The 24,583-nt window shown below is 43.4% G+C and overlaps 1 protein-coding gene across 2 annotated transcripts in view; it reads right to left on the bottom strand.

Annotated features, from left to right (window-relative positions):
* The window catches only part of LOC144791175 (cysteinyl leukotriene receptor 2-like), a 50,433-nt gene extending 26,075 nt beyond the window's left edge, over window positions 1-24,358 (bottom strand). Inside the window, exon 1 of one of the 2 annotated variants that reach the window (XM_078665824.1) lies at window positions 24,211-24,358. The gene's annotated coding sequence lies outside the window, so the exon portion shown is untranslated. Of the gene's footprint in view, window positions 1-23,057; window positions 23,237-24,210 lie in introns of those variants that run through there. The other variant, XM_078665823.1, reaches the window with a different exon arrangement.
* Window positions 24,359-24,583: the final 225 nt, after the last annotated feature.

The raw sequence follows: 24,583 nt of genomic DNA, 5'->3' as shown, positions 1-24,583 counted from the left end.
GTTTTAAGTTGGGGGATTAATTCCCCTTGAACCCTGAGGGTCCCTGGGGGCCAACTAGCCCACCAGGTACCTCCAGTAAGCCCCAGGGAGCTGCGTTGCAGAAAGGTGGTACAAGGCCACGCCCCTTGTTACACCTCTCTGTAACGTGCGGTGCTTACAGGAGGAACCTGGTGGGCTAGTTGGACCCAAGGGACCCTCAGTATTCAAGAGGACTTACTCCCCCAACTTAAAACGCAGCACGGAGCGCATTTGCACACTTGTCATATCAGGCCCAGCCGTGCCTTCACCACTGTGCAAACGTGCCATGTGGCTCCTTTTAAATTGGGGGATTAAATCCCCTTAAATGCTGAGGGTCCCTGGGGTTCAACTAGCCCCCCAGGTACCTCCAGTAAGCACCTCAGAACTGCGTTGCAGAGAGGTGTAAAAAGGGGCATGGCCTCGGACCACCTCTCTGCAATGCAGTCCTGTGGCGCTTACTGGAGGTACCTGGGGGGCTCGTTGGCCCCCAGGTACCCTCCGGATTGAAGGGGACTTAATCCCCCAACTTAAAAGGTGCCACAGGGTGCGTTTGCACAGTGGTGAAGGGAGGGGGCGGGGCCTGATGTGACATGTATTCAAACACGTTCTCTGGCGTGTTTTAAGTTGGGTGATCTTGGCGTACGAATGAACACATGAATTGACATCAGTACTGGCACTTCTGGTGTTGTTAGTTGTTATAGAGAGCCAGCCTTACCGATTAAGGGCACAAACCTATACAGTTTCTCATTGAAGCCGGAAGACAGCATTTACATAGAGAAGAACATGCTGGAGTCAGAAAAAATTGTATTACTCATTAGACTAGACATCTTTGACACGGAATTCCCCCAAACCTTTTGCCTTCTCTAACTCATTTTTGTTGGATTGATTTGTATACACTCCCCTAAAGACATTTTCTCTGTACCAAGGCTACCTCTCCCATAGGCTAACACTGAATTACCCTAAGACCCTTAGTAAGTCAGTAGTTCAGCTTAGGAACAGATAGAGAAATACTTCATTCACCTATTTAAATTGTAATTTAATATGTTCTTTAATGGTAACCTTGGATTTTAAGTTACAGTTCTAAAAATGCCACTTTTAATATGTTGGTATTTTCGTGACTAAAACAAATGTGCCTTTCTGCCAGTGTCCAGGGACACAAGCTTCTCCTGTGGTGAGTTGGGTATTCCTTCTGGACAAGAGGACAAAAGAGGGCAGGGTGTAGAGAGAGTGGGACTTCCTGACAAACTGGCACGGGAGTTTTGTCCTGCCTTGGTTACACTTCAAAGGACCATGCCTGGCAGCACACATGAAGGAAACTGAGACAAGATATGGCCTTGCTTTTGCCACACTAGACAATATGGAACCAAATCCAGGGTAAGGGGAAGAAATTAACAGAACCAGCTTTGGAGTAGTCCAGAACCCTAAGAGTTACTCCCCAGGTCCTTGCCCCTTGTCTGGCATCAGAAACTTCTCCTCCTGTCTCAAAACTGAATTCCAGGGGAAAATCCAGAAGTTTGTGGATCTTTGCAACTGCGAGAGGGCTCCGTTCATCAGCAATGATCGCACATATGGCAACATGAAGTTCTGACAGTGACCTGCTCTTCACACCAGTGACCGCCAGAGTCTCCCATCATCGCAAAGCGCCAACGATGACTTTCTTCTCGTGCTGACAACGATCTTCTCCCAACCCCCACCAATGGGAAGTTACTTGCATGGGCATGGACTAAGAGAGGATAAACTCTTCACCTGGACCAATTTGATCCTGCATCTGACCCACACCCATCGCTGCTGGCCTGAGCTTGTGACTTGATCTTGGTCCACTGCGACCAGATAACCACAAGTGGCACTTTGTGCTTTTTGGGGCTATTTACCTGAAACTTTAAAAAAATCATAACATTGGTTCTACTTATTGGATGTTTGTCATTTCAATGTCATTGTATTTATTACAATTCCCTCTGTTTTTCTAAATTAGTTTGAGATTTCTCCTATGTTATGTTTCACTTCATTACTGTTTGAGTGCTACACAAATACTTTACACTACCTCTAAGTTAAACCTGAATGTGTTTGTGCCATGCCACCAGAGAGTTAAGCATGACTTTATTTAGTGATTTTTGTGGTTCACCCTGGCAAGGATTTTGAGTGGGGCCCTCACCTCTCTCAACTAATAACCCATTTACTTACAGCTCAACACAGGGATATAAGGCTGGAAGCTCTGAAATCACATAGCAAGGACGATGTACACCCACCACAAATCACCCTTAACTAAGACTATGGTGAATTTTAATTTTGAACTCTGTACAAGTATGATACTGTTTTGAATGCATACCGTAGTCAGTTGTTCATGAGAATAGAGCCTGAATTGTTGCTGTCATTTATTACACTAAACATTAACCGGAGATAACATTTGTAATTTTCATAAACTGCTTTGAGCCGAGCTGAACGAAATGAGGACACTAGCAAGTATATTGGAGAAACTTCACAGCTAAAGAGGAGGGAGTTGTTTAGATTACTACAGTTAGCTAGTTGTGTCAAGATAACATATAAAATGGCCTGAAATAATACAATAATGGAACAAACGGTACTCTTGAACAGCAAACAATTAGCAGAGTCATCTACAATTAACAATGTACGTTGTATGGAAACTTGCATACTGCTGTGTGCATGTATTGTAGTGCCAAGAGAAATATACTAAATAAATAGATACCAGAATTATTTTAGTAAAAATGGCAGTGAATGAACTAATGTTACCTTAGTTCCAAACAGATGAGAAAGAGGAAAATCATTACTTTTTTAAAATGCCAATGTGAATTTATACCACTTTGAATATTTGGAATTGCAATCTGTTTTAAAGATTTACAAATGATTATTGCAGATACATAAGTGCCTTAGATGTGCATGAATTAAATATTAAGTTGTTGCAAATATGAAGGCTAATACCAGAGCCATTAGTGTCAAATGAGAATATACAAGTGCTATAGGTGAAGCAAGTGTTTACACAATAAACTTTAGTAGTGCAACCACAAGGAGAAATGTAAACATATCAGTCTCTGTATAAAAAACTCCATGAAAAGCATAGTGCTTTGTTACACTGAAACTTATCACTCTCATTTTACAGTAAGCACCGTTGCCTGTTTCAAGATGGTATTCAATTGCTTGCCTCCAGTATACACACCCTTGCCAGTTCCCAATTTAACATGCACACATTTTCAAGCACACAGTGAGATCACATTTTGGAAATCCCCAGTGTTACATGCTTGCCATTATCCTCTTTTCACACTCTTAATAACAGTGAGGTTCTGTGACAATTTGTTCAAAAATACAAATGAATGAATGAATGAATTACGCACTTGTATAGCGCATGGCTACCCAAAGGCATCCCAGCGCTTCTAACTCATTCAGACTCCAAGATTCAAACAAACAGAAAGGTCTTTAACAATTTTCTGAATCTTAGGTGATTTGTCTCCATTCTAATTGCTTCAGGAAGGGTATTCCAAAGATTTGTGGCTTGTAAGGAAAAACGTCTCCCTCCGGTACGCACTCTCCTTGTCTTGGGGACCGCTAGCAGATTTTTGTTGGCGGATCTCAGGGTCCGCTTGGGAGCATATGGGCAGAACATGGATTGGATAAGCGCAGGTCCGGTTTTATTAACTGCCTTATGTACCATAGTCAGGGCTTTAAATTCCACTCTCTGTTTCACTGGTAACCAGTGAAGCTGGCGCAGACCAGGCTTAGCGGATGACCTACGCGGGACATTCAGCAACATTCGTGCTGCACAGTTCTGTACTGTCTGTAAAATTATGATTGTCCCTAGTGGGGCACCGAGATATAGTGCATTAGAGTAATCCAATCGTGTCAGGATCAGCGCTTGCACCAAGATCTTCCTAGCTTCGAAAGGCAGAAGCCTAACAATTTTCCTCAGTAGCCTAATATAAGCAAAGCAAGTTCCTGCAACCCTCCGGGCCTGTGCCGCAAAATTAAGGGCAGGGTCTAGCCAGACCCCCAAGCTCTTAATTTTTTCCTTTGGTAGAGGGGGCTGGCCAAGCCTAGAAGGCCACCAACTTTCTACAGTGGCGGGCGGGTTGTGTCCCAGCATCATCACCTCCGTTTTTGCGCCATTTAACTTTAGGAAGGATTTATCCATCCAGTCATAGATCTTATCAAGACAGGAGGTAAGATTTACAAACGGGGCGGCTTGGGTGGTCAGGGAGATGATGAGCTGGGTATCGTCTGCATATGTCACCAGTTGTACCCCCCAGGGTAGCACCACCTCAGCCAATGGCCTCATGTATATATTAAATAAGGTAGGGCTGAGGGAGGAGCCCTGGGGGACACCACATTGTAGACGCATTTGGGGGGAGGATACATTATCCTCGACCACAGCAAACGATCTATCGGACAGGAAAGAGCACAGCCAATTGAGCGCCTGGCCCGTGACACCTACTTCTCTTAACCTCTGAATCAGAATGGAATGATTCACGGTGTCAAAGGCCGCGCTCAGATCTAAAAGTAGTATGGCCGCGCAGCTTCCACTGTCCATGATCTTCCTAGTTTCCTCCACCACTGTAACCAAGGCTATTTCTGTACCTAGATTGCTTCTAAAGCCTGTCTGTGTGGGGTGCAGAGAGTTATTGTCCTCCAAAAAGGAGGAGAGCACGGAATTTACATGCTTCTCAGCAAGCTTGCTAACAGTTGGTAAGAGGGATATTGGGCGGTAGTTTGCCCAGTCATCCGGATTAAGGTTAGTTTTTTTTAGCAAGGCCCTCACTCTTGCCTGTTTCCAGGAAGGGGGCACTACGCCTGCTATAAGGGAGGAGTTAATCACCTCCTTGATCACTGGGGTCACAGTGTCCGACACCAGGTTCAATATAGTTGGAGGTGCGGGGTCTAGAGGGGAGCCTGATTTAAGATTCTTTAGAAGCATTTTGGTAGTCGAGCAGTCCAACAGATCAAAATGCTCGAGTTCATTTACACCTACATAAGAGAGGATGGTGGATTCAGTGGGAGGATGTTGAAAAGAAGAAAATATATTGGCCACCTTTGTAGAAAAGAAGTTAGCAAGTTCATTGCAGCGTGTAATTGCTTGGCCGGGGTCAGCTGTGGGAACAGGGGGAGCAACAAGAGAATTAAAAATTTTAAAAATTTCTCTGGGCGCATTAGCTGCAGCACTGATTTTTGTCTGGAAGTAATTAGATTGTGTATTTTGTATTTCCTGTTTGTACTTCCTTAGAGCTAATCTATAGTTCTCTTTGCTGGTTGCTGTATAATCTTTCCTCCAGCTTCTTTCTTGTTGTTTACACAGCAATTTAAGAGCTTTCAGCTCGGGGGTGTACCAAGGTTTTTTATTTCCACCACTTCTGTGGGATAAATTGCTTTTGGGAAGGGTGAGGTCCAAAGATGCATCCAACCATTGTTTAAACCGTGCATCGGCCTCCAGTGGATCATTCGTTATAGCAGGTGATGTTTCTTTCAAACTCTTGTTCCAACTCTCTATTGGGAGTTTGGACCAGACTCGCGTTGTCCATTTGGAAACACTAGCCGGTTCCTGCTGTTTCTCCGGGGTCAGGGAGAAAAGTAATAAAGAATGATCAGACCAGGGAATCCTAATGGACTTATCAAAACTAAGGGTGTCCATATTAGTATGGCAATGATCTAAAGTATGTCCTGCTTTATGCGTAGGGCCTGTGACAATTTGCTTCAACTGGAGCACTTCCAAATTGGAGGTCAAATTACGACAGGCTAGCGAATCAGGCTCATCAAAATAGATGTTAAAGTCACCTAAAATGGTGAAATTGGGAGCAGAGCTTGCGTAATTTATTGCAGTAATCGAAAGATCCTCGCAGAATTGGCCATACGTGCCTGGAGGTCTATAAAGCAACAATCCAGAGAAGGTGCAGGTAGGGGAAAATAGGATCGCAAACTTCAGGCATTCAGCCCCCGAGATTGTAACTTCTTCTATTCTACAGATCAGTGTTTTCCTATAAATAATGGCAATGCCTCCGCCCCGGCCCAATGGGCGATCTTGCCTCAAGATAGCGAAGTTAGTCGGAGGAGCCCGTATAATATCCGGCTCTGAGCTGTCATCCATCCATGTCTCCGACAGGAAGAGTACATCGAGGTCTCGTTCCTCCAGGAGCATTTGGAGCTCAGTCGCATGTTTCGGCAAAGATCTACAATTCAGTAATGCAAGGCGAAACAAATGGGAGGTATCCTCTCTCCCACAGGAGTTGGTCAAGTTATAGTTACACCCTGTACATGGTATACAAGTCCTTGAGTATATGTCGAACTTGGTACAGAGAGAGCTTTCCCTCCCTTTTAGGGCATGTAACTCGTCACGACTATACCTTATGACAGGGACTACAGGATTTGGTCGGGGAGAGTACCTGGCCCCTGAGCCCGTCCTGGCCCGGACGGGCCCAGACGGGCAGGACTCTGGCATGACTCCGGCGTACATCCGGCGCGTCTGCTAACCGCGTCCGCTCCGCGGAGAAAGCCCGTCCCTTTTTATAAAGAGCTAGAGCGCGTCAGGGCGCCACCACCCTCACTATGGCCGCTGTAATGCCTTCACTTCCCCGGGACCAACTCTCTGCGTCGATAATCAGCTGAGAGTGGCCCGGGCGGTAGTGAGATGAAAGGAGAGTCAGGTCCGATGAAAACCGCTTTCCAAATGAAGCGGAGGTAGGTTTCCCACACAATTTTTAAAAACGATCTAAAATGGCTTTTCAATCAAGCATTAAAGTACTAACAAATTAAAAAAGAACAGAACTGAAAGAACCTCCGGCTTTCCGCCTCAGAGGGTGAAAGAGTTATGTTGCACTTCACAGCAAGCCCCTTTTATAAAGAGCTAGAGCGCGTCAGGGCGCCACCACCCTCACTATGGCCGCTGTAATGCCTTCACTTCCCCGGGACCAACTCTCTGCGTCGATAATCAGCTGAGAGTGGCCCGGGCGGTAGTGAGATGAAAGGAGAGTCGGGTCCGATGAAAACCGCTTTCCAAATGAAGCGGAGGTAGGTTTCCCACACAATTTTTAAAAACGATCTAAAATGGCTTTTCAATCAAGCATTAAAGTACTAACAAATTAAAAAGAACAGAACTGAAAGAACCTCCGGCTTTCCGCCTCAGAGGGTGAAAGAGTTATGTTGCACTTCACAGCAACAAACACTTAGCATTCGAATAATAGCAAGTTGTTAGTTTGCACACACATGCCTATTTCCATTGAACAACAATTTGTAAGTTTAAAATTTACACATATGCTACTATTGCCTGGACTCTCTGTAGTTGTCTTGACAAAATGCGTGGCATTCATAAGATACACTGAATGATCAATGTAAAGAGTTCTTCATGCAATCATCAGTAAGCAACCATTTCTTAAATTTAAAATGATTCAAACAACAACATATCCCTCTATTTTTAACAATTTTCCACTAATGATTTCACAAATATCAACAGTCATCATCAATTCTTGTATATCTTTTTAGGTCTGGCGTTAGCTAAGACCTTTGGATTTTATTGAAATTATATTTAGTTGAAGGGACTGTCAGTCAACCTTCTGTATCCATTGGTCTGTTGCTGTTCCATGCACACTTCTGTTTTCATAAAGAGCAAATTTGCACACAATATTGTTTCCTACAGTGCCAAGGATCACTATAGAAATGTGTGCTTTTTGAGACCAGAAAAATATTTTGCATCAACCAACCAATGTTTTCTTTTTAATATAGGTGAGTGTGCAGCAATAGAGTTTTTCAGAAACAATGACAAAACAAACACTGACAGGTCTAAAACTGCTCATCTAAATGCTTGTTTTGTTTCTGTGAAAGTTCGTGAAAGAACCACCCCCAAGGGTAAAAATTGAAGTTTACATGTACAAATACATGATAAATGATATGGTGCATATGAGGATCAACTTGGATACATTTTGTTTCTTATATAGTTCAACCATTGAGGTATTATTTATGTCCCCCAGAGGGAAGCCTGGTCCAATATAGACAGACTAATGTAATCTTCAACAAAAATTAAGATAATGAGATATTAGAGTCTTTATTCAAGGTTCTCCTCAGTCTATGTTCAATGTGTTTCAAATTCTATTGTAGGATGACAGCAGATTTGCTGAGTGGCCTCCATATTTAATGTATCAGCTCAGCAGAGTTTTTGTTTTTGAATAACTAACTCTCAAAGTTAGAATTTATTATTGAGAAACAAAAAGTAAGTGCTAGTTTTCTCACAGTCTGCTGTGGGGTGGTTGTTTTGATTTTCCGTTTGGTATCACTCGAATTTCTCCGTGGTCCCAAAGTATAAAAAAGTATGCCAGAGCGTTTGCTGTAAATAGGGTGAATGATCTAAGGTACGTAAATGAGAGCCCAATGTCCACCATTTCCACTAGCCAAGCCATCAGAGGCTCCGCTGGTCGAAAAATGATTGTTCACCTGAACCTAACTAAAGCAAGCAAACTGAGAGATTGGTGGACAGAATATTCCACCATGGCCATGGTTGTGGCTTAGTACCCTGTCTACTAAACTCTAAATAAGCCCCAAATTATCTATCAACATATTGATCTATATTTCTCTCCCTCTCTCTTTCTCTCATCTACATTTCCAGTTCTCAGTGCATTTAAGTGTCAGCTTGCAGTCACCTATGAAGAATCAGTGAATTTCATTTTGAAAATTACATGTCATTGCTATGTATTAGCCAGTTTAAAAGAGACGTGTTTGTGGCTTAGTAGTTAATGTTTATGGGGCATATTACCAAGCTCCTATTGCCACCACTACGTCACTTTTTGTGACGTTGTGGTGGCAATAGGGTCAGCGCCCTATTACCAAGGTAGCGTTAAACCACATAACGTGCCACGTTAAGTGGCTTAACACTGCCTTGGCAATAGGGCCCCTTTCCGCTAAAATTAGCGTGAAAGGGGCGTGCAGTGGGTGTTGCAGGTGGCGTTACACCGCAACAAATATTCACTTCTACGCTGCCACCTATTATCAAGAGAGGCGATAATAGGTGACAGCGGGCAGGATGGAGACTATAAATGGCCCATAATAGGGTATCTTTTATTTCGTGGAATGTGAATGGGCTTCGGTGTCCTAGGAGAAGGAGATTGATAATGAGTTTCTTGGTACAATCTTTGGCCAAAGTCATCCTCCTTCAGGAAACCCACCTAAGTGCGACTGAAAGTAAAGAGATCTTTGGGAAACTAAGATGGATAGGTTCATCCTGTTGTTCTGGGCAGACTGGGGTAAACAAGGGTGTTGCAATTTTGATTAAGGCCGGGATTAGGGGTCTATAAAGTCAGTATTAACAGACCAGTCAGGGAGATGGGTTCTGGCGCAAGCTGACTTCAGCGGTAGCGAACAGACTATTGTTTCCTATTATGGTCCAAATATAGATGATCCTACCTGGCTACTCAGAGTTCAGTCCAACGTAACAGGGGTCACCTCTCCCGTGATTATAGGGGGGGATTTTAACGTCCGTCTCGATCCTCGACAGGATCGATCTAATTATAGCATGTCACTACCCCGCGTTCCAGGCGAGCCATGGTCAATATGATGCATGAGGTGGGTCTTATTGACCTTTGGAGAATCAAGGGGGAGCCGACATCCGGTTTTACGTATTTCAGCAAAAAATATGGGCACGCCTCAAGATTAGACTATGTCTTGGTAGATAGGTTGGGTCTAGAGGCCATGCTTGATATAAAAATATTCCCTAGTATTCTTTCAGACCAAGCTCGTATCATATTTACATCTCTGATTGGGAGTATAGGTCGAATTCCTATACCCAGATGGACTCTAAAAAGGGCCGTACTTTACAATCAGGATATAGTCGCCGCAGTCATTACAACAACTAACAACTACTTTTTAGACAACACTGGTTTTCTCCAATCGAGTTCTTTTGGGATGCATATAAGGATCATGTTAGAGGTCAGATCCATAGCCTCGCTAGCTCCAGCAACAAGGAGGAGGCGTTGTAATTTAAAAACCTGGAAGATAAAATCTCTCTGTTAGAGAAAAAAAGACACAGCTTTCATATAGATAACCTGCCACAGGTTTTAGCTGATTTAGAAAACCTCCGGCTGGAATATCGCGGGTTGTTGGATTTAAAAGTTAAGGCACAATGGGCTGTACACGCTATGGAGAACTACGAATATGGAGAAAGAGCCGGGGCTATCCTGGCCAGTAAGATTAGAGCGGATCGGGTCAGGAATAATATAAACAGTCTAATTATTGATGATCAGGGAACAATATCATGCCATCAGGAGGATATGGAAAAGCACTTACTCTCATTGTTTTCTAAATTATATGATGAGGATGAGTCCTCGCCAGATTCGGGCAACGCCCTACGGTGGCTGGAGAGCAAGGCTCTGCCCAGATTAACGGATGAAGGTCGAGATATCCTTAATAGCCCCTTTACGGAGGAAGAAATTGGAGCGTATATTAAAAACATAAAGAACAACAAAGCAGCCGGTCCCAACGCACTCCCTGGAGAGCTGTATAAAGTACTACAGGTCACTTTGGCGCCATGGCTTTGTGCACTGTTTAACTATGTTTATAGCCCGGCGGGTAGGGCACCTCCCTCGTGGAAGGAGTCCACAATTGTGCTTATATTAAAACCAGGAAAGGACCCCCTTAAGGCAGATTCCTTTAGGCCTATCTCCCTGCTAAACGCGGACTATAAGATCTTTACAAGCGGTTTGGCAGGGTGACTGGCAAAGTTGATTCCGCAACTTATTAATTCCAATCAAAAAGGTTTTGTGCCCGGAAGATATATACATGATCTAACTCTTCAGCTGATTGGAAGTATAGATCTAGCAGAGGCACGGTCGGAACCCTTGGCAGTGGCTGCCTATGATGCGGCAAAGGCTTTCGACCGTGTCAACTGGGGCTTGCTGTGGGACGTATTGAGCACGATGGGGTTTCGCGCAACCTTCATCCAGACACTGAGGGGATGCTACGAGGGCGCATCCGCTGCAATATTATTAAATGGCCTTTTGATACCACGCTTCAGCATGAGGAGAGGAACTAGGCAGGGGTGTCCCATCTCGCCCCTCCTATTCGATCTCTATATTGAGCCTTTGACACAGGCGCTGCGGTTGGATGATCGGGTCACACCCTTTAGCGTCGGAGACTTTAGCTGTAAATTGGCATTATATGCTGATGATTTGTTAATCTATACTGGCAATCCTGCTGAGGTTTTCCCTAGAGTGGAAGAGATAATGAAACATTTTGGCCAATACTCTGGGTACATAATCAATAACCTAAAAACTGAAATAATGTGCTGGGGTGTAGAAAATTGGGAGGGAGCTCGAAGTAGTCAGTTTAGGTATCTGGATATAATAATAACACCGGACCTTAACACTACAGCACAGACCAACATAAAGAAGGTGGCTAAGGATATTGATCACCTTCTGCTGAGATGGCAGAATCTTCAGCTCACAATCTATGGCCGTGTCAATTTGGTCAAAATGGTAATTTTGCCGAAACTGACATACCTGTTTAATATGATAACACTGACCTTTCCATATAAAGTTCTTGCTAAAATTCAGGGGAAAATAGGTGGCTTCATCTGGGCGAATAAAAACTCCAGGATCTCCTGGAAAAAGCTAAAAAGAAGACTGATGAAGGGAGGGCCCGCGCTTCCTGACATCCTCTGGTATGCCTTTTCTTTTCAACTAAAAAATATTAGTTGCCTCCTTACCAGCTCCAATGATTACAACTGGGGGCGGTTGCTGAACATAATGGTGGAACAAGAGGGAGGCGGTCCTGGTTTTCTTTATAAATTCGGTGCACCAACATTTTACAAAAAAGTATGTCTAAAGGTACTGAAACATGCACTTTCAGTATGGTCTAGAGTTAAGGAGAGATGGGGCATAAAGTAGTATTCAGACCTCGCCCCAATCTGGGACTCCCCGGGTTTGCCGTCATGTTTTGACGATAGTCTCTCTCTCCCTATAAGGAGAGCAGGGATAACAATATGGTCAGACATAGTAACATCAGAGGGGGTTCCACCATGGGAGGTTTTGAGATTGAAGATCGGGGACTCCTTCTCGATATTTAAATATATTCAGATCTTCTCCTGGTTTACCGCTGAGAGAGAGAACATAGGTGGGAACTGGGATATCGAGTCTGTTCTTCAATCCCCTAGTCCAAGGAAGAAGGAAGTAGGATTTTTGTATAGAAAAATGCTTGAGGAGGAGGAATTGGAGGCCCCCCCTATGCATCAAATCTGGAATTCCTCTAGGCTGGAAGATGCATCCGCTGCTCTTTACGATACATCTCTTCACATCTTGTATAAATATGTTAGATCAGCCTCCCTGAAGAAAAATAATTTTTTTACCATTAACAGGCTTTATTACACGCCAAAAAAGATTGCGAAGTGTGTGAATCCGACCCCATCGTGTTCAAGATGTGGATTAGTCGAAGCAGATGACATACATGTTTTTTATGACTGCCCTATTTTGGACCTTTTTGGTTTATGGTGGAGAAGGCTTTGGAGGGCATTTTTAAGGTGCAATCGAGCTTGAATGTAACTAGATTTTTTTTTGGGCTGGACATGGATCTTGTTGGTTTATTAAGGGGGGCACAAGTGGTGTTATTTCTTAGTCTTATTTTAATTGCGCGTAGAGAGATATGTAAACTATGGACTGACGCTAGCCCACCTCTGTATGAAAGCTGGCTACGGGCGGCACTGAATACTGCGCGTTTAGAATCCGGATTGGCACAAAATGTAAATAGCACGGTGTGGGATCCCTTGTTGGAATGGGGAAGAGAAATGAGGCTGGTCTAAGGCCTTGCTTGTCCTATGATTACACCTGGCCTCGGAATAAAGGGGCAGGGCGGGTCAGCCCAGGCTAATGCAAGAAAGTCAGCCCCGGGCGCCCACGATGGAATGGGTTGAGAAAGTTTATTTGCACTGCTTTTGGTGGAATGAGGACAAAATAAAATTAAAAATAGGTGACAGCGCTGAACTTAAGACAACGAAAATCCTGGTCTTAAGGTTGCTAAACGAGGAGAATTGCTTCATTTCTCCTCGTTTTTTGCTTTTTCCATGTGTGCTGCCTTGTGCAGCACACATGGAAAAAGCAAAATGCCAAGGTTTGTTTATGTACAGGAAGGTGTCCCTTCCTGTACATAAACAAACCTTTTTTTAAAATGCCATTTTGTAACTTACATGTGTGCAGCATGAAGCAGCACACATGTAAGTTACAAAATGAAGAGGAAGCGGGATCCCAAGAACGAGGTAGAAGGTATGTTACGAAAGGAAGTGGGAAATCCTTCCATTCAGAATGAGGGCCCTCGAACACCCAGCCCGCTGGGTGTCATGCTTCATCATTGGGCATGCTCCTTGTTGGGTAGGCAGTGCAATTCCCGATGGGCACCCTATGCAGGGGCTCTTTGGCAGAGATCTTTTATTCCTTGCTGTATGGTGCAGTGGGTCTAAGGGGCCTAAGAAGTGTAAAAAAGTGTGTGAGCTCTGGTCAACTAGACCAAGTGGGTTAAAACAGTGGACTGGAAGAGTCAGTCAAAACTACTTTAATGACCCTGCCTTCCGCCCTGATTGAATAAGTGGAGTGGCGACCCTCTGCAAGTGATGTTGCAGGGTGTTGCGCTCAATCTCATGCGGTCGACATGTTTCTTGCCCATTAATCATGTGGATCTAGCAGCAATTCCTCAGGACCATGTGAAAATGTGGCGAATCTACACTAAAGAAAAGGTAATGTAGTGTCCGAACCTAATATTACCATTTAGAGTTGTAGTAACGGTTGATGCAGCAGCCAATCTATAAAAGAAATGAACAATTATTGTAACCAAGCATTGAAAGACTGCTTTACGTCAGGGATCGCAAAATCATACTCCCCTATGTATCAGCATTATGTGCACACACACAACTATGGTGATCTATACATGGTGAAGGTGGCTGCAAAAGGTCACCAGTCAGCCAATATCATCTCACATTGGTCTTGCACATGTCGTGAAACTGGAAAACCAAGTGGGACATGAACATAGTACGGAGTGGTAAAGGAATAGTAATAAAGATAATAGAAGTAGCAGAGTGGTGAGATCAATCAACTCACCTAAAAACTAGTAACAATTGGCCCCATCAAATCACAGCATGTGAAAGAAAGTTCTCCTGTAAGAGGGCCAAAAGACATAAAGGGTAAATACAAGCGGGTGAAGGTGTAAGTCCCCACTAAGTGTAGAATGGAAATGCAGCCTCTGTAGCATCAAGAATAAGTAGTGAGGTGCCTGTTAACCAGGACCCCAAGTTGGGACCCGTAACTCACGATCTCCGCGGACGCTCTCTGCTTGGACCCCCTGTCCGAGGGCAACCCTGCCCCGAAAAGCCAGCTACGCCATGGTGGGAGTGGGGAGATGAACCAAGAGGTACCGTTGTGGGGAAAAACTCAATCGAGTAGGTGCCCCATGTTGGAGGAATGTTGATGATATCCGAAGTGATATCTTACGCCAGGGACCTCACACACTCACCTTGAGCAAATATGAGATTGCAAGGCATCCTGTAAGGAAGAGAAGCCGGGATACTCACAATGGTGCAACGCCAAGGTGACGACAGACCTACCCCGCACACCGAATAGGGGAGGTAAAAGCCTGCCGCGGTTGTTGGGGCTAAGTACTCGTTAAGGTGGCGCGCTGGGTAGAGCTATACAGGTGCCAGCAAAACACTGCAATGTAACCCCACGAGGAAGCAGGGGTAGTGGCGGTGGACATTTTGGGAGTATGCGTTATGTGGCGGCCACTGGGAGTGCCATGTTGGAACGTGCGGGAGGTGTGGGGACGCCAGTCAGGAAACCTGAATACATAAAAGGCATCTCAAAATACCATGGTAGGAAGGTGTAACAAGGTTCCCAATACGGAACACGGTTCTCAAAACCACCCATAATATAACAATGGCGAAAGTCGTGTTTGGGGGGCAGGGGGGGGCAAGAGTCAGCCAGTGATGTGGGATAATCTAGACTCAAAGCTGACTGCAGTGAAGTTAGGATCTATTCAGGGTTGACCAGGGGATGTCTTCATTAAGACCATTTTTATCAGAAGCCAGCTGGTCGACCCACCTCAGTTCAATCCTGAACAGGGCCCCTGGTGTTATCGTAGGGTGTGCCTCCAGAATTACCCATCTCAGGGAGTCCCAGGTGTGTTTGGCGGTCTCAAAGTGTGTATACAGTTTTGTGATAACTCTGTGGCATCTGATATTACTTTATTGTTCGGTAATATGTGTTTTGGTAGCCCTTGTGGTCATACCCACGTACCGATAATTGCAGGGGCTCACAGGTTAAATCCACATATGCCCTCCCTTATTGACTCTGATTAGGGAGGTTTTCATACAGGGCAGGAGCAACTCCTGCAACACTAAACACCTTCTACACATGATAGATAACATCAAATGAGCCAGGAAAATGATACTCATCATTTCTGCTGATATTGAGAAGGCATTCAACAGAGTGCACTGGCCACCATTTTAACAAGAAAGATTGAAAGGGGTTGGATTTGGCCCCAAATTCAGAACACGGGTGTTTAGCGGCTATAGAGACCCCTACGCCAAGATTAGAGTGAATGGAATTTCCTTACCACCCTCCAAATTTAGAGAGGCATGAGGCAGGGTTGCCCCGTCTACATTATTGTATGCTCTGTATATGGAAACCCAGGCAGAATGGTCCAGACTAACACACACATGTGAAAATACACAAGGTTAATACATAAAATCTACTTGGCTTGTATGCGAGCAACGGTCTCATGGCTTTATTAAACTTGACCCGCTCTGTACCGGCAGTACTGGATGAATTAGATAGATTTGGGGCACTTTCAGGCTTTCAAATATATATTCAAAGATCTAAATTATAAATGTTAACCCCCTAGTTATGAAAGTGAATTTAAGGACCTGTTCAAACTACTATGGGCAATATACTAATTATGGCTTCCATGGACAAAACTGTGCAGATAAATGAGCGAGACCTCCTTTGTTTGGTCCAAAGGGTTCCCCAAAACTAGCAGTCAGGAGGTCTGCCGCAGATTAGTAGACTTGCAACACTAAAGATAACCACGCTCCACCGAAATCTTTTGCTTGGCAACCACTTCAGGCTTCCCCAAGGATGCTCTTAAAAATACAAACATTTATTGAACCCTTCTTTTGAGGAGGAAAGAAACAAAGGATGGGCAAGGCGCATGACTTACAGTAACCCAGCGACAGAGGTGGGTGTAGCGGTGTTGGGAGTCCCAAATATCACCTACTATTGCTATGCTGCTTTGCAGCAGTACATCTTGGAATGGAGTCTTACTGAACCAAAAAAATACTTAGTGTTGTGTTTTACTGATCAACGATAGAGGGTATCCGCATTCGGAAAATCTCCTAGCTTCCCAAGAAATATAGAGCATTGGGTTTGTACTGCTTCCCAGTTACAAGAACTGCCTTAGGAGCTTGCGACAAGGTGGCCACGAAGAGAAGGCTGACAATGATCTCCTACCCTAATACTTATTAATGATTTGGAAACTACCCCAGACCTATCAGGCATGATATATGCAAGGTAGCAAGAAGCAGACTGTAAGAGGATAGGGGACTTTAATGACCATCTGGGGCTCAAATTGTTTGGACAGATCAAAACTGAATACAGTCTTGATGAAAGAGAGAGTCTGTAATACCTGCAGATCATGCACTGGGTCTCCCACAAACCAATTCATCCACTTGCTAGCAGGAAACTGGCACCCTTTGAAAGATAGATTTGTACTAAGAAAAACAACAAATACATTTTATCAGACATACATACATGTTTGGTGGTCCCAGCCTCGGAGAGGGAAAGGAATCCTTGCCAGAGGTCGATGAATTAGATCATACATTATTTGATGATGTATGGGGCAACATCCATAGAAGAGACCTCACAACTGCAAAAATTGCAGCAAGAGGGAAACACTGGTAGAAATGCAGCACCACTGGCATTACACACCAGTTAGACTCAGCACCTAGGACCCATTGAAATCCTGAGAGTCTTTTAAGTGGTGTGGTATTCCAGGTTCCTATTTATACCTACTTTGGCAATGCCCCAGATTGCTGAAGGTTTGGGATTAGGTATTGAGACACACAGATAACATGCTGAATATAACTCTATCAAGACTTCCCATACACATCATTTTTGATTTAACAAAAAAACAGACACCCTTTATTTGCACAGATGTTGTCTATGTAGACTCTGGGAATTGATGGCAATATCTGCTGCATTGGAACAGAAGGAAGAGGACTTAGTAGCTTGGGGCCCCTGTTTGTCATCTCTCTTGGACAAATGTATGGAACTTTCATGCCCATGACACCTCAAACATACTGCGCCTGACTACCCGGAACGGTCCCTCCCGAGAGGCTGTTGGTCAGGCAGTGGACTACAGGACTTGAACATATGGGCATTCACAGGCCTTTGGGCCCTCTTTTGGGATAACAACCGTCCAAAGCTCTTCTTTGTGTGGTGCCACATTTGGGGATGGAGGCAAGAGGGATAGATGAAAAATCGGTTTGGAGTTCCCTCCGGTTTTTGTTCAATTCCCTGCTGACCTTTGACTGTAGGAGGGTCTAAGTGTTTGCCAAATTTTCAATACAAATAGAAATGATCACACATTAGTATGTGCAGTCACTACCTTGATCATTTTACAGACTATTCTCTCCTACACCGATGCGGTAACAATGTTTGAGCAGTTTCAACCAAACATGCATGATACGAAAACACCCCCACATAGGGCATACATGAAAAACATACTTTCTGTCCATCCATCTAATGCGTAAAAACGGATGTGTTGGAGCAGCAAAAACATGGTAGAACCACAAATATGATCCTGATGCACAATATCACACGCTATCCATAAAGGCAATGCAACAGAGACACACTCTTCTGTGGATAGAACTCCCACTGATTAGCAAGCTACCCATCCACAAAAGCACTTCAATCCTTTCAGGATTATGTAGCGCTCTATAAATGCAACTGTAATCTAATTCAGACCAATATGTTTAGGAATGCTCTGTGTGCACACTCATGGGTGAATCCAAAATGCTTTATTTTTTTTAAGAAATTTCATCCAGCCTGGCTTCAATTGGTCAATGTATTGTGTGTCTCATCAAAGTCTTTGTCAGTCACTATCTTCATCATGAATAACACTCTGATGAGTTGAATTGCAATAACCAATGATTGTTGGGAACAGTATTTTGGATTCACCAACAGGACAGCACAATAATACATTTTCTGTTGGGACAGAGGGAAACAGTTGGCTAAGCGTGCATGGCCGCATTGGTATGTGCATATGTTCAGTAAGTTCAAGGGGAAGGCAGTCTAGAATAGGCTGTGTTAAGGGTAAAGTGTGATCTTATTTACTCATAGCACCAGTTTAAAAGGAACTCCGAATTTTCCTGAGATTAATACAGTTAACATGACCAAAAACAATGAACTAGGCCAGTTATGGTTAGCCATTCAACCAGAACTTGCCCCCAGTGCTCTGCCCATGACATCGCACGTTACAGAAAACAACACAACTAACAGCATCAAGAACAGTACTGATGACATCACCAATCACCTAAACCATCAACATCATTGATGCCAATGCTATAGACAACCCAGGAGATGTAGCTTCATAGCAAAAAAATAAAAGATTGGAGCACAATAAAGTGTCTCTTGTTAATCCTATTTCAAATGCTTGGTAAGGGGGAACGTGATGCAGATGTAAGAGCCTGTTTTGATTACTATGAATGGAGTTTGATTTCACAGGGCCTGGGTTCAGGGATTGTGCAAATATCAGGCGATGCTCTTAACCTATCCTGGCTGAAAGCCATGTGCAGTGGATGTGTACTTTGTACTTATTTGGGTTAGGTACAGAGTCTGACCCTGCCATGTTGCAGTTCATGCTTGTTGCACACCTTACTGCACATGGTCAATGATCAATTCCAACTATGTGCAGCTCACAGCTCTACATAGTTTGGCATAGCTGCACAGAGAATAGGGAATAATAGAATGTATAAACATACTAGTTGGCTATATTGTATCACCAAACGGACTTCACCACATTGTTACGGTTAAGGTATTGTTTCTTTGGCTCTGTAGGCATTAGTACATGTTAAAAAAATCAGAAATTGCATGAAAAAGACACATAACAGTGACATTTGTCAGGCAGTTAGTGAAAGTGGCTACTTTTCTTTTTGGTAAGTCAAGTTTCTTACAGATCCATCCGGGTGTGGAATAGATAGAGCTTAATCAAAAAATAATTATTCTCATTTCACCTCCCACAGGTTTTTCCCCTCAGTAACAAAAACTCCTGAACTGAAAGCACTTAACTTTACACGAAAATATTTTTTTAATTAAAATAGGGCCTTCGTGGTTTTATTGGATATCCATGTATTCTTTTTTTAAATATTTGCATAACAAGCATGTTTTGTCAGGGTTCAAAATGTTAATCAGTTGCATAACTCCTCCCAGGAGTGTGAGTTCACCTCCTCCCTGTCGGCCTTATCATGCGGATTCCCCCCTTGAATTACACAGGGGATAACATATCATGGTACATCAAAGGCCGCAGTTTATTTTCAACAAACATGGATCATACCTTTTGCAACTTCCTGGTTGGTCATTCAAAAACGCATGTTTATTACACATCACATTTATCACTCAAACATTAACCCAATGGTTTGTTTCTGTTTCTGGCTGACAGCACTGACCCTGCGCGAGAGCCTTTTTTGGTGGGCAGCCGTCAGATGCGGCAGGGGCCTGCAAGTGCCGTTCCACTTGTCCTGAACCCTTGGAGGCCACTCGCCTGCTCCCAGTGCTCCTGCTGTGATGCATCCCAAGGACACTGTTTGAGCGGCTCCTCAACCTATGTTACTCTTCCTTCTGGGTATCTTTTTGGGGTGCCTCCACCCCACCTTTCCCTGGCTCTGGGGCTGCGACAACCGCCATTGTACTGCTGAGGTGGGTACTGAGGCGCTATTCAGAGTTGAATTCACAGGGTGGCTCGCACCCACCCTTAGACCTCTAGGCCCGCTCTGCCCTCCTTCCACTATTTTTCAAACGATGCGCTCAATCCCAGCGTGTCCCTTTTCTTGGGCTTTCTAGTTTTTGTTAGGGTGTTCCCGCAGCAGTTAGGTGTTCTCTGCGGGCCTCTACTGGGTCCGACTACGCCTTCCCTGGCCCACCCCATTTCTTAACTGTTAATTCATGAACCATCTCAGAGCTCAAAGACCCAAATTTGACAATAATGAATCCTATTGGATTATTGAACATGTTTCCCCCTCATTCAACCAAGGGACCAAGGGGCCAAACTAGGTCAGGGGACCTTAATAATCTCATAGCTAAGTCACTACAAGAACATTTATTCTGGCCAACACATATTGAGCATGGCCTAAAATACATTTTGGCCACAGAGAGCCTTAGGAAGAGGAGTAAAACTACTTGGGAGTTTAATGTAGAAAATCATGAGAAAATCAATGAAAATAACCCACAATGTATCAAATATATATATATATGCAAATAAGCAAGTTGGGTCCTTTATCTGGAAGGTGGGTTGCATACAGGGCCCCTTACAGGGAACTTTTGCAAGACTAACCACTAAACGCAGTTTTGCAAATGTACATAAACGTGGCTATAGAAACAATGTCCTGTTAAGATAGGTTTTAGTACCTCTCATTTTCATCCCTGCTCTGTGAAACCATATAGGTCATTGTTTGCATACTGAATAGTTAAAGTAACAAAACATAACATTTATATGAATGGTGATGACTTCTGATTTTAACACTGTCTAGTGAACATTAAGATGTACAAAACTTGCATTTTATCTCCACACTCTTATTACCAGTTAGTACTACATGCTTCCTGTAGAGCCATGATGCGGTGAGGAGTTGGCCTAATGGCTAGAGCGGTTGATCTCAAATCTGGGGAACCGGGTTCGAGTCTCAGCAAGGAGGCGCAACATCCTGTGATTTTGGGCTAACAGCCTGTGATTCTGGGCAAATCACTTAATCTCCCCGTGCCTAACAAAAATGAATGTGTCCTCATGTAATGCAACTGGTGCTTATGTAAAGCGCTCTGATACGTGATACCTTTGAGTCAAGTTTGTGCTATATAAAACAATGTATACAAATTAAATGTAGGTAAATGCCTACTTAAGCACACGCCTGCTCACTGCTTCTTTCTTGCCCACTCTAAAACCTTTTTATCTCAGTTTCTCATATATTCTACAGCGTGCCCTTGGGCCTTAAACGCTCTGGGACAGATTTATCAACCCTTTACACAATGTCATCAAAAGTGACCCATTGAAGTGTTTAGCACTGCTTTGCTCTACTTTGCATCAGGGGAGCAGCCCATGATTGGCATAGAATCTCACACTACCACCCATGGGTGTTGACAAAAAGCTATCAGGCACATGCATCAATATTGCTTTTTGCGAATCCTTAATTGCGAAAAATAAGGAATCGCAATTAAGGAATCGCAAAATGCAATGCATCAAGAAATCGCTAAAAAAATTGCGATTTCTTAATATTCCTTATATTCCTTAATTGCGAGTCACAATTAAGGAATACCTCCCCATTCATTCCTATGGGCCTAGAGGCCCATAGGAATGAATGGGAAGACATTCTCAATTTGCGATTAGCAATTAGCGAATCGCAAATTGAGAATGCGATTTCAAGGGTGCAAGGGTGTCCATCAATCTGTGCACATATGTTGAGCATACACATGCCCTAAGGGCATGTGTGTGCACATGAAACTTTGAAAAATGCACAAAAGTGCATTTTTCAAAGTTTTCGCAAATTACCATGAGGTTCAACCTCATGGTAATTTGCTCCCCCTAATTGCGAAATCGCAATTTTTTAAAGGTTCATGCATTGCATTTAAGGAATCGCAAAATGCGATTCCTTAAATGCAAACGCAATTTGAGAATTCGCAAATATTTGCGAATTCTCAAATTGCGAGGGCCTAAACCCTTCATGCATTCCAAAAGCAGTTTTTGCGATCGCAAACGGCCGATTTTTGCGATTCGCACCGTTTGCGATCGCAAATTCCTTTGATGCATATAAACGTATTTGAGCTTGTAAAGCGCACTGCTACCCGTCCGTAGGTTTCCTGGCGCTGTATAACTCTGGGGAACCCGTCCTGGCTTTCCCTGTGGGATGGTCCCTGGTGGGAGTCCCCAAGGTGGAGCCAGGCATACCCGGAATTGATGGGGCCGTTGTGGAGATTAGGCAAGCTAATGCCCAGAGTTGCCAAGTGGAACCCCTGATTAGAGTAAGCACCGAAGCAAGAATTATCGAGTCCGCTGACCCAAGTCCACGAACCTGCCGCGTCGGGAATTGAACCCCGGTCCCAGGCCGACTTCTGCTCCCGGGGTCTGCCGCCTCTAACCAGTGAGCCACACTACTCCACTTGCATGTGCCTGTATATCTACTAACATTTGTAATCAGGGCTTTGCACCAAAAAAGTATGTCTCCTTGAGGCAGTAATAAAGCTGGAAAAACGTTTTTTCATCTCCATATTTTCTGTTTGCGCACACACATACAATGTTTTAAACTATATATATATATATATATATGCATAGTTTTTCGTAATGGAAGGGCATGCATGCACTGGGGTAGAGAGCACCATATCTTAGTAGAAATGGTGTTGTTCTGCTTTCTACCTTTCAAGCTTTGGGTGGTTGCCTTGCTGCGCCCCATGACTTCTATGTAAATTTCACCCTATATACTTATAGTTTCCTCTTCTAATTTTTTATGTTCAATCTTCAAACTTGTTGTACGACCCAGATAACAATACAAAAAATACATTTATCAGATAGGATCCATTTGATGTTTGTGGATAGCAAAGGTCTGGGTCGTTTTCATATAAATTATACATACAGATTGTACAAAAGTATTTTTTTAGATGTATTCGATAAATGAATTTGCGCTTTGTTCTTTAAACATCTTTAAATATGGATGCACAGTAAGCTTTGCATTCCGACCACACAACATACAAGGCATTTTTAAGTACATGCAATATTTTTTTTTTACATTCAGGTTATGGATGGACACTGTTATGGCATAAGCCTACCTCTTTTGTCTGGTACATAAAGTTGAGTGTTTGAAGCCCTGTAGCTGTCCGTGCTTGTCCGTTCAGAAGAGATTGGATTCACTGTGTGTGATTTGTTTTAGTTGCGATTAAATGCTGGGTGCAAAGTTTGCCTAGTCAAAAACAATCTCTTCCAAGGTTACATCCGCCAGTAATAATACTATGTGTCATTCGGCTCCGCTCGTCCCTGATTTAACCCTTTTTCGTTTATCCTGTAGTAACTGTGGCAAAACTTTTGAGCACAAAACAATTGCAGCTGGTTTCAAAACGCTAGTCTTTCTGAATCATGTACTACTATTCAATACGACTTTAATGGAATCCGCACATGTGGCTTTCATTACTAAGCGACTCGAGTACATCTGTGTTTTACAATGTATTTTTAAAAACAACAGTAAAACGCTAGGACACGCAGAAGGAAATTATTAATGTTTCATCGCCTCTGTATTTTTGTATGACTGGCTACTTATTTCTCGGAAGATGCTAGAGAGTACAAACGACTCCATCGACAGATTGCGAGAGCTCCGATTCAAACAAGTAACAAAATAGAGCGCAAAAAAAATGCTATGACGTATATCAACGTGGCGAAAGTACCTCCACTGTTAACATTGATCAATTTACCCACCCACACAACCAATGCCATAACTCCCTGTTCGCTTACCCTTCTTCACCAGTGTGCCCTTGAAGTCCGGAATCAAGCCAGCTTTTGTAACTCTTATATGCTGTTGTTACGTTTTTGTGTTTTTTGCTTTCTGTAAAGCGCTCCGAAAAGACTATGTGAATTCCAGAAATAAATTGAGTAGTTAAATAAATGTGTGTGGTGATGCTGCGGGAGATTAGCAAAAATTAGAATACTTTGCATTTTTCCTCCAGGAGTGCTTGTCGCAGGCAATGTTTATCAGGATTTTCCGTGAATAATTTAATGTATTACATGTGTTGTACTTAGAGTAGAGACACGTTTTAAGGTCACGATCCTACAAAAAGCAGGCAGCTGACCATGCCTTAATTTATCACAGATGTTACATGAATTCTTTAGGACGAGTGCAAACTACCCATTTTGCATGCACAGGCAGCATATATCTAACATTTGTTTGTAGCAACATTCATATTTTAAAAATAAAATACTGCTAGCACTTACACTCCACTCGAAATGCCAGTCTTTCCAGTACTTGCTGCCAGATGGAAGTTATTCTCTGAGCATAACTGTGCTTCCTTCTCTTTAATAAAAATAGATGTGTAAAGGAAAACAAAAACAGGAAGCTCTCTGGTGGGTTTGCAGATCTGTGGCTATGTTGACTAACACAGACGCACAGAGTGCTCTGCCCTTTGTGTCGAAAGACCACACACACTTTCACAAAGTATGCCAGGGGCGAAGAGCTTGGTGTACATGCGCACAAATGCAATGACATTTGTTTTTTTAATGCATATAGAGCAGCTCTTCTTACCATGCGGTCTGGGGACCGCTAAGGGTCCGCGACCCCTGCTCAGAATCTCTGCGACTGCTTAGAAAA

Source organism: Lissotriton helveticus, chromosome 11 (assembly GCF_964261635.1).
Source record: "Lissotriton helveticus chromosome 11, aLisHel1.1, whole genome shotgun sequence".
NCBI lineage: Eukaryota > Metazoa > Chordata > Amphibia > Caudata > Salamandridae > Lissotriton > Lissotriton helveticus.
The sequence above is the reverse complement of the archived record's forward strand: the minus strand, read 5'-3'. Positions and strand labels throughout refer to the sequence as shown.